Genomic DNA, 17148 nt, shown 5'->3' on the forward strand with positions numbered 1-17148 from the left:
CCAAATTCAGCCTTGAGAACTGTAGTCAAATCAATTCTATATGTCCTGCTTATATAATAAGTTAGAACATAACAAAGTTCGGAAGGAAGCACAGACAAGTCAGATAATGTTGAAAGTAATATGTAGAATTTATCCTATACTTTTATAAAAAGAAAGCAGCATGAAATGGAGACTAACAGATGAATGTAGAATGTACTTTTTGTGTTCTGCTGTGTGTATGGTAATAATCTTTTTTGTGTATATTCATGTTCATAATAAATACATGTGGATATATACATGCATGTGTATATTGTGTACATAAACATGCCTATATGTATATACACTTATACATAGAGACACATGCACATAAAATATATGCATTGGCAGATGTGTGTATGCATATACACATATACATGCGTGTGTATATACCCATATTTATATCTGTCTATACCTAGATTTCTATATAGATATATAATTTTTCCCTTTAGAATATAAACTGCTTGAAAAGAGAGACTCTTTTGCTGGACATCTGCATTCCTCATTCTTGGCATATAACCTTAAACAAAGCAATGATTAAATGATCATAAGCAAATTGGAAGGCAAAATGGTACAGTGAAAAGAATACTAGGTTTGAACGGAGAAAACGTTGGTTTGGATTCTAGTTCTTCTCCTTACCACTTGTGTCATGATATCCCTGGGTATTGATACCTTTATCTGGAAAAGGATGGAATTGGGCTGAATGATGACTGAAGTTCCTTCAAGCTCTAAATTAACATTTTTGAGCCTTTTGAAATCATGCCAAGTATATTTCTATTGAAGTCACTGATAAAAAATGTTGAGCAGAAGACTTCACAGCATGTTTACTCAAAGTGTTCTTCTAGAGAACTCCCTCCAAGTTACAAATGACAGTAACTAACATGTCTCTGAATTTACCTAACTGTACTATGACTGAGCCCACATCTTTCTATCTTATTTTGCTTTATTTCCCCTCTTCTACATGTAACCTTTTTAATTTGTAGAAGCGAAAACACTGCATTCAAACAAAGAATCTCACATAATACAAAATACTAAAGGTGATAATTAAGGCAGCCTCTCCCCTCAATCACATGAAATATTTTGTGTTTCTCTTTAGTACTACAACATGGCAGGAAGTATTAAGGTGGAACAGCTAAGTTAAGTCTGTTCCTTGCTCTTCTTGGAAAGGAGCTGGGAAAGAAGGTTAAGTATGATCCTTTGGCCATAGTGGTGACAACTGCAAGCAGGTTGTTCATCTGTCCATCATTCACCACTGCCAGATAGATGGGCTGAGACTTGATCTTATACACCTTCACATTTTTCCATTTGATCATAACTTCAGAACCTTCCACAAGGACACTGTAGAAGACTTTGTCATATACCCTGCTGAAATCCAGATGTACTATATCTACAGCTTTCTCTGATCCATCAGTTTAATGAACTTGTCAAAAGAAGGAAACGAAGTTTGTCTGGCATGACTTACACTTAATGAACCCATAGTGACATATTGATCACCGTTTCCCTTTCTAAGGGCTCACAAACTATTCTTTTAATACTATGTTCTAATATTTGCTAGCAGTGAGTATCACACTCAGCTTGCCAGTGATTTGCAGCATCTGCCTTCAAACCTAGTTCCTGAAAACTGAAATATTTATCTACCAGTAATCCAGCATAACATCTCTATTTTTCCATATTTTCACAAAGAGTAGCTTATCAATCATATACACTAATTCTCTCATAATTGTAGGAGATAATTTATCATTTTTGATGATGTAAACTCATTAAATTGCCATGATTTGTCCTTGAATTTCCCTTCTATTCCTCTTGAAAAAAATGTTTTTGTTTTTACTTTGTTTTGTTTTGTTGCAAAGTGTAAAGAATGCTGACTTTGGAGCCAGAGGAATCCAAAGATCTGGATTCAAACTTGGTCTTTGTCACTTACTACTCTGAGAAATTAGTATTTCTTTCTTGTATTTAGTAACTAATTATTGTATTAGGATTGAAGTTTTTCCACTGTTCTGCTTCCTCATCCAGAAACCAACCAGTGTGGGAAATCACACTTAAAAATTTACTCAGACCAAGATCTAATCAGACAGTAAAAGAAATTCTAAGTTTGGGCTAATAAGTGCACTCCTGCTCAAGTGTTTGCTCAGACAGATCTATGGAAATTGATGTCTCTTTGACCAAGATTTGAGTGACCCAAGTTACATACCCCAAGACCCTGATTATAATATAATCCAGCCTCTCATTGTAATATTCATTTTCTCATTGCTTGTTGACCGATCAGAGTTGATCGCACTACTCAATAACACCCACGCTTCAAAGGGTATACAAACCATGAACCTACTACTATGATGGTTCTTTAGTCTAAAATAGATGGCCGAATGACAATGCTTTCATTAATAAATGTATAGGTCTTATTAATAAAATGTTTAAATTAGCAAGAAACTATGTCTCTCAAACTTTTGAATTATCACACTATCTATTTTACCTCTGTCAAATCACCTGATCATTCTGGCTATCAGTTTCTTAATCTATAAATGGGAGGGTTTACTAAATTACCTCTAAGGTATCTTCTCATTCTAAATCTATAATCCTTATTAGAAACTCAGACATGACTCCAAAACTCTAGTCCATTTTTCAGGTGGTATTGAAAACTCATCTCTATTTAAATTGCCCTGGGATGATAGTCACTTATCACTTTCTTTAAGTCTCCCTTCAAGTTTAATTCTCTTACCAGTTTGGAAACACATCAACTCTGGATTTTGATTTAAATGCCACCTCTGATGCTTACTATCTGTGTGAAAAGGGATAAATCATGATTTTTTGGGCCTCTGTTTTTTCATTTGAAAATGAAGGAGTCAGACTAGATAGCTCCTAGAGTCCTCATGATTGCAGACCATCATGTTTGGTCAAAACTAAGTCAGAAGAAAGCACAATTGTATATAAAGGCCAAAGGAAAGTCAGCATATACTGGAGACTCTCATGGTATCCTTTCAAATTGTAGGGACTTAGGGAACTTTTCCCTTTTTTACCTCATACAGGACATTGATTTGTGCCCCTCAAATGTTGTGATGTATTAGTTTATATTGAAGTAATCTTTGCATGTGCCATATTTCACACTATTCTCATATACTATTAAAATACAAGATACATTAAGACAAAAATTCTTTCCTCTCTAACCTGTACATCCACTGGAGCCTAGCACAGCTTATAAATGTTTATTTTTCAATTTAATTAATTTGAACTGAGGAACAGCTAGTGGTCCCAGCACTTAATCCTGGGACTGTAGTTAGTTTGGACGTTTAGAGGAAGTAGACAGAAGAGATGAAGCTGATTTCTTAATTCAACCTTTCTATTCACATATGAGAAAAAGAGTTTGAGTGGAGAGTATGGGTAGAGTTTATGTGCAATATTTCTGAAAGGAATTCTATGGCTCATTTATGCTTTTTGGACCTCTGGGTTTGTTCCTTTTATTCCTCTTGTAAGAAGTATTGGATGTTCCTGGGGACAGGATCTATATCAAGTATAGGGAAAGCTGAGCAATAATCCAATTTTTTTCTGGATATGTTCTGGAATTACTCAGAGGTTTGCATTATCTCAGGAAAGGAGTTCTGCTAGCTCAACACCAGAACATACACAAAAAATCAGTTATTCAAATTATTTCCTTCATTTTCTGCAAGATGAGATGAGCATAAAGGCAAGCCATGAAGGTATCAGATGCTCTACTGCTTTGCAAAGGAAAACCTTCAGTTTATGTCTGGATAGTTGCTTTCTCATCACCACATAGAATGAGAGACCTGTAGAGCCAGAAAGGACTTCAATATAACTTTCTTGTTTTATTAAAGAAGAAACTGAGAGCCAGAGAGATCAAATGCTTTAGTCAAAATATAAATACTCACTATAGAGGATAGGTCATCTTGGGGGATAAGAGAGGGAAGAGGTGGCAGGTTTTTACCTATATGCCAGAAGTTGCTTTGAGTTGATCTTGCTGTATGGCTGGCACCACAAAGAGCTAAATGAAATGGATGCTGGTTGGTTGTATTGATCTACATTGTGAAGCAACTTTTACTTCTTGTCCCTTCTACTTTCATTCAAATACGGCACTCATTGGCACATATACATTCATTCCCCATTGGATAGATCACCACATAGAAATTTTCTTACCCTGAAGTGGTACTGCAGTGTCCTCTCCACCTATTTTGGATTTGTCTTAAAAAAAGACAAAAGAAATGATGAGAAGGTAGATTTCAGAAAAACCGGGAAAGACTTATATGAACTAAATGAGTGAAGCGAGTAAAACCAGGAGAACAATGTATACAGTAGCAGCAATATTGTGTGATGATCAGTTATGATAGACTTAGCTCTTCTAAGAAATATAATGATCCAAGACAATTCCAACAGACTTGTGATGAAAAATGCTATCCACATTCAGAGAAAGAACTATGGAGTCTGAATGCAGATGGAAGCATATTTTTTTCTCTTTTTTATTTTTTTCTTTCCATAGTTTTTCCCCTTTTTATTCTGATTCTTTTTTCAGAACATGACTAATGTAGAAGTAAGATTAATATGATTGTACATGTATAACCTATATCAGATTGCTCACTGTCTTGGAGAAAGAGGAGGGAGGTGGAATGTTGGAAACTATCTTTACATGTAATTGGAAAAAAAATAAAATACTTTGAAGTGGGGAAATATAATTTTTTCAGTAGAAAGTGCCATAGAAATGTTAACTTTTGCTAATATGATCATTATATCCTTTCTAAGTTATGTTCTTCAATTAATTCCTTAGTATAGTAGAAAAAAGAATTGGTTCTCCAGAAGTTCACAACCATCAGAGACCTCAACTATTTAATCTATAAAAAAAAAGAGGATTGAACTTGATGATTTTTGGGGTCCTTTCAGGCTGTAAATGCCGGATCCATTAATTCCTAGAAATACCTATGTACTTTAAGATCTTAAACTTACTTTGCATATTAGTCATATTTTGCATATTAAACAAAAACTTCCTGGTGTTATTAGTTATAAGTATTGTATGTGTCTCTTTCCAGTTATCCTCCCTTATGATTTTATGGTGTAATATATAAAAGCATTTTCTCTAGAGTTAAAGGACTTAAAATCAAATCATCACCATGACACTGTCTCCATCTTGAAGACTGAACTAGGTAAACAATGAAGTCTTTTCAAACTGTGTTTTACAAAAATCTCTATGATATTATTTTTTATTCTTGTCAGAGTTAAGACCATCAGCTGTAATTGTAGTGAGTGACGGAGAGACTGGACAAGAGAGATTAAAACTGGTCAGGAAGGAAGCGAATGTTGAATGAGTACAATAAAATGGTTTTTAAGCATCCAGGAGAGACCATCTGGGGTTATACAAAATAAATTTACACTAAATGAAATCATTTTCAATTTTGAGGCTTGATCAAACAATAGTCAGTGTCTTGGGAACAGAATTATGGAAATATGATAGTGGAGGTCATTCAAGGTGGAGGATTAGGAGAGACAAAATAATTAAAATTAAAGAGTTAATGCATTCTAGGGTAGACTAGACGAATGAATTGTTGAAGGGCCTAACTGTGGAGTCAAGGCTGGATTAATAGACAAGCAAAGTCAAAATGAGACATGCTGGGACAATAGGGAAGAGACAAGGTGGGACTAGATGACATGAAGATTATGAAGAATCTATTCTTTCCCTTGTTACAGAACAGTTTTTATTGGTGGGATCTAGTGAGGGGTGGGTATTACTGGATGGGCTTAGGGGAATGAAGCTGGTAACAGAATTCTGTATTCCTGGGCGAGTGAGAGCAAGGTGCTTAGGGCCATTTGACCTTCTCAAAGGGTACAGAAATATTCCAGAAACTAATTAATTTTTTTTAGAGAAGAAAGGACATACAGGAATAATAGGGAAGGGATGTGGAACTGGGCTATAGAAATTCTCTCCTAACACTCTAAAAAAGTGATCAGTCTCAGATCCCCAAAGCCAACTAGGGATGGCTTTCTAGACATATAGGTCCCTCCTTCTCCCTCTGCTTAGTGAGGGTGCAACTACAGGGGTCATTTTTTAGGGCTTACACTCATAAGGAGAAAATGATAGGAAGTTCAGGTCAAACAGGAGAGGCTTCAGGCCAAAATACTCAGGTCACCAGCTGACTTCCAAGGTTGATACAGCAAGCATTCTTCTCCTCAGATCCCAGCTCTTGCCCAGGTTGGATGCTTCCTGGAATGACTGCATAGACACAGGCATTATTCTGCCACTGTTGGAACACCTTGGTGAAAATCTCTTTGAGGGCAGTTTCAAAAGTCATCTTAACATTAGTGGAGTCAAGAGCAGAGGTTTCAATAAATAAGAGTCCATTATTTTCAGCAAACATTCGATATTCATTGGTGAGCACCTCTCTTGGCTGACTCAGGTCATTCTTATTGCCCACTAACATGATAATGATGGTGGCCTCTGTGTGGTCATATAGCTCCTTTTGTCAGCACTCCACCACAGTGTTTGGTTAGATCAGATACCAGAAGGGTCCCAACTGCCCCTCTGCAATGAGCTGGAGTGATGGCACAGTATCATTCCAGCCCACCTGTGTCGCAGATTTGGACTTTAACAGCTGCTGTCCCTAGCAATACAGTTTTAGTAGAGAATTCCACCCTAACGACTGTCCAACTGGCTTGACTGAACTCATTTCTTGTGAATCTTGACAACAGGCTGGTCTTCCCCACTCCAGATTCTCCTATCAGCACCATCTTGAAGACAAAGTTATAATCCTCTTCTGCTCTATTTCCTATTTTGGTTCTGCATCAAGTGTGTATGAATATGTGCAGTTGTAGTGAGAGGGATGAGTGAAAAATGGGATTAGGGGGTTGGCTCTGTGCCCCTCAGTCCTCTGCTTTCCAGAGGCCTTGACCTGATCCTCTTCTCATTGGGGACAGCAGGTCTTTGCAGTGGGAAGGAATGAGGGCAGACTCAGTCACTACTGGTGGGCTAGGGAGTCTCAACTAATTATCTGAAAAATCTTTTTACAGTATGTAAGATAATGAGAAGAGTGAAAAGATTGGAAGTTGCATTAAAAATAGATAATTTTTTTTCAGAATTTGGGATGCTGGATGTTATAATTTAGGGCAATGTAGAATATATTACATTTATATATATGTGCATTATATATGCATAGAGTACATTATAGAAGCTACAATATATTTATATCTGTATATGTTATATGAAAGTATTATGGCCAATATTTCAAGAACCCTAACCTCTACTCAGTAACCCTGAAGTACTGCATATGGTCTGCTAATATAAATATATATGCATGTGTGTATGTGTGTATATGTGATACACACATGCACACATATGTACACAATGCACATGTATACACATACATATACATGTATGCACATATACTACACATGTGTATACATATACATACATATAAACAATGACAAAGATAAAAACACATGTGGTCTATTCCTCCAATTTGCAGATGGCACAAAGTGGGGAAGTGTAAAAAGAAATCTCACTTCCTGCCTTGCCTTAGTCAATAAGGTGCACTCAGGAAATAAGCTAAAAAGAATTTATTAGCACACAAAGGAAGCAAAGCAGTTGAGTGTGGCAGGCCTCTATTTAAAATGCTTGTAGCTTTTTATAGAAAGGAGTAAACAACTTCAATATAAGGAGAAAAGTATTTTCAGTGGTATGCAATTGTGAGGAGATGGTCTCAATTAATCTACATGCACACACCAGCTCCTGTAGGATCTGGCCGTGCATGTACTCACAGTTTAAGCAAAGTTTTAAAATGGAGTCACTCAGAGCGATTCTGTACAGGTAGCTTACTTTGCATGGAGGAATGACTAATATGCAAAAAAAATATGGAATTATGTAAAATCTTACTCACAGATTCAACTTCATAAATATAAGATGGAGAGGCATAGTTAGAGCATAGTTTGTCTGAAAAAGAAGTAAGGCTTTTAAGAGACTGCAAACTCGGTAAGTCAGTAGTGTGGTATGTCACCCAAAACAGCTAATGCCATTGGGGTTTTAAAGAATGACATTGCTGACAGTACTTAGGTAGTAACAGGCCTTCTGTCCTGATCAGACTACATCTAGAGGACTCTGCTGAGTTCTTCAAAGTAAGGTTTGGGAACCAGCATTGGCATGCATCCAAAGAAGGACAATCATAAGGGTAAGTTGAAAGAATTAGGGATGTTTCCCATGAGAAAGAGAAGACTGAGATATCTTTAAGTTTGAAGGAATGTCATGTGGAGAAAAGATTAGACTCATTCTGTTTGGCTCCAGGAAGCAGAAAGAGCAGCACTGGGTGGAAGTTTCAAAGAGACAAATTTAGATTTTATGTCAGGAACAGTTACAGCTGAGCAAAAATGAGATGGGGAGGTTACTAGTAGGTATACACAACAGCACATCACCAACAAATACATGCAGTGTGATAAAACTGTGACAGATATAATCCAGGAAACGTACACTTAGAAAATGAGATGGGCCGGTTATGGGGGGAGAGCAAAGTTTAGCATATGGAAAGCTCAAGCACAGTCCTGGAACTGATGAAAAGTTAAAAGACCTAGAAAAAGGGATTCTAACATGTTGAGGAGATCTTCTGTGGAGGACTTATGGGAAGGCATGAACAAGAATCACTCCAGATGAGAAAGTGTGGAGAAGTTGCAATTTGCAGTGTTGGGTGTAGTAACTTAACCAACAAGATGATAGATCCTCTAAATACTGAAGTATCTATAAATTTTTATATAGCACTTTAAAGTTTGTAAAGTGTTTTCCATGTGTCATCTCATTTAATCTTCACAACCAACCCGTGAAGTAATTGTTATTATTATCTCCACTTTATGTAGAAACTGGATCTTAGACAGGTGAGATTGTGTCCAGGGGCAATAAATGGTGAGTATCTGAGGTAGGATTTGAATTCAGACCTCTCTGACTCTACTCTGCCGTGCTGCCTCCTGTAATATGCACATATATGGATAGATATCTTATTTCTTGATTTCTTAATGACTGTGGTAGAGCTAGAGAGAAGGAGAGTATTGTAACTCAAAATTTTAAAAAAAGAATATTTAAAAATTATTTATAAAGTATGCAATATATGTCATTTCAAAGAACTCAATGGAATTTTTCATCTAAACTCATCTTTTTCAGTAGTCATATAGACTTAGTTTATATTACTGTACTCCATGGCTTTATTGTAAACTCATTAGAGGTGGTTGTTAATGGTATCAAATATGTTAAGTGAATTTCTAAGTAAAATACATATACATTTGTGTGTTTTTAGTTTATTTTTATTCTATAGCAGTATCTGTTAAGGTTTACAAGTATAGAGGGAAGACAATGTGATGTCTATTTATTTCTGTCAGTGTTATCATGATATAACCCCAGAAGATCTTTCTATCACCTACACAATTGCAAATCTCCTACCCCTGCTTGCAGTTACCCTGCTAGCCAACAGATGGCAGCACAGCAGCAGTCATGCATATTGGCTTCCAAATTGGGCTCAAATAAGCCAACAAGTCCTGTCCTGTTAATTGCCTTCTCTTTCCTGGAGTTTTTATTAGACTTCTTTTTCTTGTATCTGACAGTAGGGAATAGGACAGCGAAGAAAATATATTTTTCTTTTGATTCCTTGGGGCTTTGTGTGGTAACCAAAAGAAAACAAAGACCAGTCATACTTATAGTCAAAAGACCTGAGTTCAAATTCAAATTAGCCATATCACTCTGGCCAAGATGCATACTCTCTCTGAGATTTAGCAATTTATCTGAAATTAAAAATTATATTTATGTATTATTTTGCTCACAAGTTTAGGGTGAGGACTGTGTGTTAGTCCCTCATTGCCAAAGAAGACCATGCCATCAGATAAATAATGACATGACTTTGTTTTGAGTGAGGGAGGGCTGTGCAGGTCACCAGCCTCACTTCCTCACTTCTCCTCCAGAGCCATCTGAATCCAGTGACCAGATATTCATCAGGATGACGAGATGACCCAGGATGAGGCAATTGGGGTTAAGTAACTTTCCCAAGGTCACACAGCTAGTGAGTGTCAAGTGTCTGAGGTGAGATTTGAACTTAGGTCCTCCTGACTCTTGCACTGGTTCTCTATCCACTGTACCACCAGCTGCCCCAGGGTGAGGACTGTGCTTTTAATGTAAAACAGGGATATAACATTATTATTGTTACTATTATGCCAAGGAGCTATACAATTTTATCTACAGAAAAAAAAGTTTGAAGCCAATAGTTTTCTGTTAGGTTTGAGGGGGGAATGGACAACGTAGATGGAAGATGAGAAGGAAGGAGAAGGAGAGGAGGACAGAGAAGAAGAAAGAGGAGGAAGTCGGAAAGGAATCAAGTCCATAAGCAGTTAATACTAAGACACTGAGCCAAGGATACCAAAAAACAGGAAAAAAGAGTTCCTGTTATCAAGGAGTTCAAATGAAGCAGATATCACATAAACAACTATCCATAATTAACATATATACAGTGTAAACTGGATATAATCTCAGAAGGAGGAAACTAGCATTTAGGAGGCCTGGGAAAAGCTTTTTGTGGAAGGTGAAATTTTATCTGAAACTTGAAGGAGAAAACTCTTGGCAATGAGGATAGCCAGTGAAAAAGCAGTATTTCACATCAGATATTTAAATGTGTGTGTGTGTGTGTGTGTGTGTGTGTGTGTGTGTGTGTATACATCATAGAACTAAAGTCAAGAAAGACCATGGAAGCCATTTAGTTTTATCACTTGTTTTTAAAGTTAAGGGAATTGAGAACTATGACATTCAAATATTCCAAGTCACATAAATAGTGACAAAAGTTCAATTCAGATCTTATGGCTTCAGTCATTCTTCTTTCCATTATATCATAAACGAAATATATTTTCCTGTCATTGGTCATCCTAAAAATTTGCTTGGATTTCTATTTCACTTCATATATGTAAATCCAACCTCTGTAGTTTTGACAGTCATTCACCAAACATTAAGGTTCTGCTTGAGAAAGGAGATGAAGAAGAGAGATACAGAGATGAATGAGCTATGTCCCTGTACTCAAAGAGATTTTTTTTTCAGAAACATTTAAACTGTATCTCTAGTTCTGAAATGAAAGATTTTTATTTCATTCCTAGGTAAATTTCTGGCATCAGTGATTAAAGGGGAAGGTTTGGGAAAGAGGCGGGGGCTTACGTTGAGAGGAGAAGGTAAATAAAATTTGGATTAACATAAGAAAAGGGTTGAAGTTAGGTTAAGGTTAAGACAACTTGCTCTCTGCTATAAGTTTTGAGAGAAGCCTTGGCCTTAGATGTCAGAAAAATATCTGATTTGAGGATAGGGAGAGTGAAAAATGGAGTAACATCAGCTAACTCCTTCCTAGTCTCCCTTAACATGGAAGGAGAATCATTGGGAGACAAAGCTAGAAGGACAGGTGGTAGAGTTATGTTTAATGACTCACAGATCCATAGAAAGATAGATATAGATATATAATCTCTGCGTGTATGTATGTGAGCACACACACACACACACTATATATATATACACACACACACACACACACACACACACACACACACACACAGAAAGAGAAAGAGAGAGGAAATGGAGAGAAAGAGGAGGAGGAAGATGAAGGAGGAAGAAGAAGAAGGAGAAGGAAGAAGAAGAAAAAGAAGAAGAAGAAGGAGGAAGATGAAGAGGGGGAAGAAAAAAAGGAGAAGGAAAAGAAGGAGAAGGAGGAGAAGAAGAAACTGCTTCTACAAAGCCTTTAATTCTTCACTTGAGAGACTTCAGATATGGTGGATAAAAGATGAAACAACTAAAGAAAGCAAAGAATATTCCAAGCATATTAATTTATTAAGCAACGCATGCTAATTGCCCAACAAATCAGAACCAGAGCTTCTCAAAGTCCAAAGGCTGCTCCCTGAATACAGGGGGAGACATACTTTTGTACATTAAAAGCAACTAATGAAATAAGGATAATTAATTTTAAAAATACAATAATAGATAATTTGATTTCTAATTGGAGGAAAGATTATTGACTTTCCAAGTTGGGAGGGGAAGAGTGAACAGGTGCAATTCTTGAATTTAGAAAAAGAAATATGCCACTCCTCCAAAGTGTCTGTAAACCATCAAAGACACATGGGAACAATAACTTATTGTTCAATATGGGTCCAGTTTTCAGATAAAACATCTGAGTTTGAGATTTACAATTGTGAGAAGTCTCTTTGCACCAATCCTTTGATCTGACAATGTTTCTTGTCTTCATAACATAAGTCCTTAGTTAAGGGTCTCCAAACAACAGGGAGAGGTAGACTAGTCTCCCAATCATGCTGGGCTAGGTTTAAAAAATACAATAAGGTTTTCTCCCAATTTCCATAATTGAATAAAGTTTTCTCAGTAAATGCAAGCTGATTTAGACTCATAAATGAATAAAAAGGGAACTGAGCTAGTTCCAGAATCTAGTCACAATATGGAAGTGTGGTTCATTCAATTCCTTCTATACTTGCTTGCCTAATGCCTTCAATTCCCCCAAAGCCCATTCACATGGAACCTGATAGGTAATGAGTATATTTTCCATAAGTGTTAATTAATAATCTTCCCCAAATCCCACCATGTCTGCCCAATTATGTATTTGAAAAAAAAAACTGGTACCTTAGTAGAAATAGATTAATACTTACAAAGATACAAAATATCCAGATTAACAAAAGAATCTTAAGGGTAACAATGAAAAAAAAATGAAATGAAAGAAGGTACCAGATCTCAAATTATAGTACTATACAACAAAGTAGTAATCAACAATTTTATACTGTTTTTTTAAAAAAGGTCAGTCAGTGAAATATATTAAGTACACATCACACAAAAGCTAAAAACACAGTGACATAGCATTTTATAAATGCAAAAACTTCAGGTACTAGAGAAAAGACTTACTATTAACAAAAATTTCTGGAAAAATTGGACAGCAATTTGGCAGAAACTAGCTTTAAATTAATACCTCATTCCATATTCTATGATAAAAACCAAAAGATACGACTTAGATGTTAAAAATCAAATCATAAACAAATTAGAGGAAAAAAGAAGACATTGTTTTTCAGATCTATGGATTTATGACAAACAAGTTAGAGGATTGCCAGGATACAATGGACAATTTTTATCATATTAAAATAGTTTTATATGAACACCTTTTGAAGTAGTTAAAAAAATAGAGATGAAAGAGGTAACTGGGGAATAAATCTTTCCAGCAAGTTTATCTCATAATGTTCTCATTTGTAAGATATACACTGTGTCCCCAATGTCTTAGCACAGTTTTAAGTTATTTAGGCTTTAACTGTTTAAGCAATTAAAGTTTATACCTGAACTAAGACTTTTGGAACACCCACTTTAGGGGAGTTTATAAGACTAATAGCCATTCCCAAATAGATAAATGGTCAAAGGATATGAAGAGGCATTTAATAGTTTGGAAGAAATCCAATCCATTAACAATCATATGAAAAAATGATTTTAATACCTAGAGAAATGCAAATTAAAGCAATTTTGAGGTTTTGCTTCATATTTCACAGACTCATAAGAAAGACAAAAGAGGAAAATAACAAATGTTGGAGGGGTTATGTGAAAATGGGTATATACTAATATATTAATACTCTAGGTAGAGATGTATTATGGTCAGACATTCTGGAAAATAATCTACAGCTATTTTCACAACCACAAAAATGGGCATATGTTTTGACCTGCTTCTACCACTAGTAGGTCTATAACCCAAAAAATTTTAAAAAGAAAAAGAATTTCTACATATAAAATTATTTATAGCACCTCTTTTCATTGTAGCAAAAAAAAATGTAAATTAAAGGGCTGTTTTAGTGGAGACTAACTAGTTAAATTGTGGCAAATGAATTTATTCGGAATAGTTTTAAGAACAACTGAGTGACTAATTCATTTTGACTGCTGTAAATGCACAAATTAAAAATAAAGGGCATATGTAGAAAGATGTTATCTGCATCCAGAGAAAAAACTGATGAATATAAGTATGTATACAATAATTTTACATATATATGTACAGATGCATATATGTATATGTGTTTATGTGTATATGTATACATACGTATATACACAGACACACCTATTTGTATCTAAAGGTAGCCATCTGGGTGAGGGAAGAGAAGAAAAAAAGGAAAAAAACATAAATTTACTCAAAAATTTTGCTCTATATTTGGATGGAACAGCAAGTTGTACATGGCAGATTTGCAGTTTCTTGTGCAATCTTTTTTTTGTTGTACTGTGTTATGGAAACTTCCTTTGTTTCATAAACTGAAAATAAAATATATTTTTAAAAGAATAGTATTATACCAGAAGAAATGATACAGTGAGCAATTTCAGAGAAAACTGGGAAAATCTTTTTTGAAATGATGTAGAAGGAAGTAGAACAAGCAAAACAAACTACAGAATTACAGTAAAATAATTGCCACCAAAGTCCTTGAGTTCAGCATTAGAAACTGATATGATTCTGTCAGTGGAAATTATGCTAAATAAGAGGCACTAATATCTGCTTTGCTAGTGCATATGACTTCTAGAGAGAACCTTCCAGATTTGTCGTCTACCCCATTGGAATGTGAAGTTCTTGAGAGCAGACAGTATTTTTGTATTTGTATCCCCAGCCATAGCACAGTGTTTTGCACATAATAAGCATTGGGTAAATTACTTATCCATCCATCCATGCAACCAAAATCATAGAGAAACCTTAGAATTCTCTTCAACAAACCTCATGATAAAGGTGATAAATTTAAGATGTGGAAAAAGACATGTTTTTAGCTGTTGCTAATGTAGGTATTTCTTTTGCCTTAAAAAATAAAAAAAAAAACTTAATCTCCTTTGTAAGACTAATATCCATTCCTCATGCAGACAAGGTACGCTGTGTAATATGATTTAAAAGAAGGTTCTTTTGCATCATGATATCTCCCCCAAATTTCCTGAAATCCCACCAATAAGAGATTCTTTTTGGATGAACAAGAAATATCTTTTGGATGATTAAATAAAACCAATCCAACAAATATCTACCTAGCATTTTCTTTGTACAGTACATTATTCTAGGATCTGAGAATATAATTGTGAAAAACATCACAGTTCCTTCCCCAAAAGACCTTATAATAGAGTAGCAGAATAAGATGTATACACTTGATATTATGATGAAAGTTGCAGAACAATTTTAGAAAGATAAAACTATAAGAAAGTCATGACATATTAAGGATACAAGGATAGCTTCTCCCTGGGATTATCAAGGAAGGCATAATGAAAGATTAAAACTGATCTGGGCCTTTAAAGAGGAAAAAAGATTTCAATAGAGATGTGGAAAGAATTAAATTAGGCAGAGATTTGCATAGATGTATAAAGATAAATAGTGGGAGCTATAGTCTCTAAAAAATAATAATAATACTAGAAAAGTAAGTTAGAATCACATTGTGGCTCCTAGAATGCTGGGTTGAGAAATCAGTGTTATACTACAGGCAGTGGGGATTCACTAAAAGTTTTCTAGAAGGAGAATAGATCAGATGTATATTAGAAAGTTTAATGTGGCATCTGTGTGAAGAATGACTTGTAGTGGGTACAGACTACAGAAAGGAAGACCCGTTAGAAGGCTATTTAAACAAACCCTAATAAAAAGCAACGTGGGATCATCCTAGCCTAGTGGCAATGGGAGTGATAACAAGGAACAGATGGAAGAAATATGGCACATATAGAATGAAACATTTATTAGATTAGGTTGGAATAGTAGGCAGTTGGCAATGTGTTAATAGATAATAATAATAGAAAGTGTATTATTATTATTATAGTCAATATTTATATACCACTTACTATGTGCCAGGAGATGTATTAAGTGATTTACAGCTATTATCTCATTTGATCCTCACAACGTCCCTGAGAAATATTATCCCCATTTAAGAATTTAAGACAAACAAAGTTTAAGTGACTTGCTTGGTGTCACATAGCTATTAAGTGTATGAAATTAGATTTGAACTCAGGCCTTCTGACACCAAACCCAAGACTCTATCCACTGTACCACTGAAGGCTCTGGAGGAGAAGTGAGGCTGGTGACCTGCACAGCCCTCCTTCACTCAAAACAAAGTCAAGTACAAATCATGTCATCATTTTTCTGATGGCATGGTCTTTGGCAATGGAGGAACACAATCCTGTGAGGAGACACAATTGACTGAATGGGGACCCAGTTAGCTGGGTAACTCAGCTCCTCCTCTCCTCTCTTCCTTCCCCTCCCCTTCCTTCTCCAAAAGATGGTAAATTTTGATGGCCAAAAGATGCCCAGTTGACTTGGGTTTTACTGGCCCCTTTCCTTTCCTTTCCTTTCCTTCCCCTCCCTTCCCTTTCTCCTGTTCTGTCCTGTCCTGTCCTGTCCTCTCCCAAATCCTTAAACCTACTGCGCTCTGAAACTGGGACACCAATGAGACCCTGCCTAAAGGCTTCTCTTGACCCTCCTGGCTTTAGAGTGATTATCAATAGTAACTGTTGCTGTTTGCCTCCAAGCTTGATGTCTTTCTTTTCTTTGCCTCCTTAAAGGGGCAATGCCCTGGCTACTTCTTAAACAGGCCTATGCAATGAATGGGCATTGCCTCACCCTGTGTGTACCTGCAAACACCTTGGCCTAAGTGGGCCAAGGTCTCAGTGCATCCTGAGTCATTTCCAGTCATCTTGATGAATGTCTCATCACTGGATTCAGATGGCTCTGGAGAAGTAAGGCACCAGACCTTGCGCAGCTCTCCCTCACTCAAAACAAAGTCAACTGCAAATCATGTCATCATTTCCTTGATGGCATGGTCTTCTTTGGCAATGAAGGACAAACACAATAGTTACCTTCATTTAAAGTTCAGAGTGGAAATAATACACATGCATGTTGGGGCAGAGAGGCTTAATATGCATGAACATACATATTTGGATGGCATCTTCCATACTCTAGTTGCAGTATGGCATGAAGCATAGAGAGCTAGCATCTAAGTCATAGAAGGCATCTAAGACCTGGGTTAAAGTCTTGTTTCTGACATAAACTGGTTGTGTGACACTTCTCAATACTCTAGGGAACTCTCTTAGGCTATAAGTCTTGAGAAGGTAGTAACCTGAATGGTAGAGGGAATTTTTTCACTCAAGAATTCCCCATTCCAATAAACTGC

At 36.1% G+C, this 17148-nt stretch overlaps 1 pseudogene; it reads right to left on the minus strand.

The window, feature by feature from the left end:
• Positions 1-6131: 6131 nt before the first annotated feature.
• On the minus strand, positions 6132-9673 carry LOC140512257 (ras-related protein Rab-25 pseudogene; annotated as a pseudogene).
• Between the last annotated feature and the right edge of the window lie 7475 nt (positions 9674-17148).

The sequence above is a fragment of the Notamacropus eugenii genome, chromosome 6, assembly GCF_028372415.1.
Source record: "Notamacropus eugenii isolate mMacEug1 chromosome 6, mMacEug1.pri_v2, whole genome shotgun sequence".
NCBI lineage: Eukaryota > Metazoa > Chordata > Mammalia > Diprotodontia > Macropodidae > Notamacropus > Notamacropus eugenii.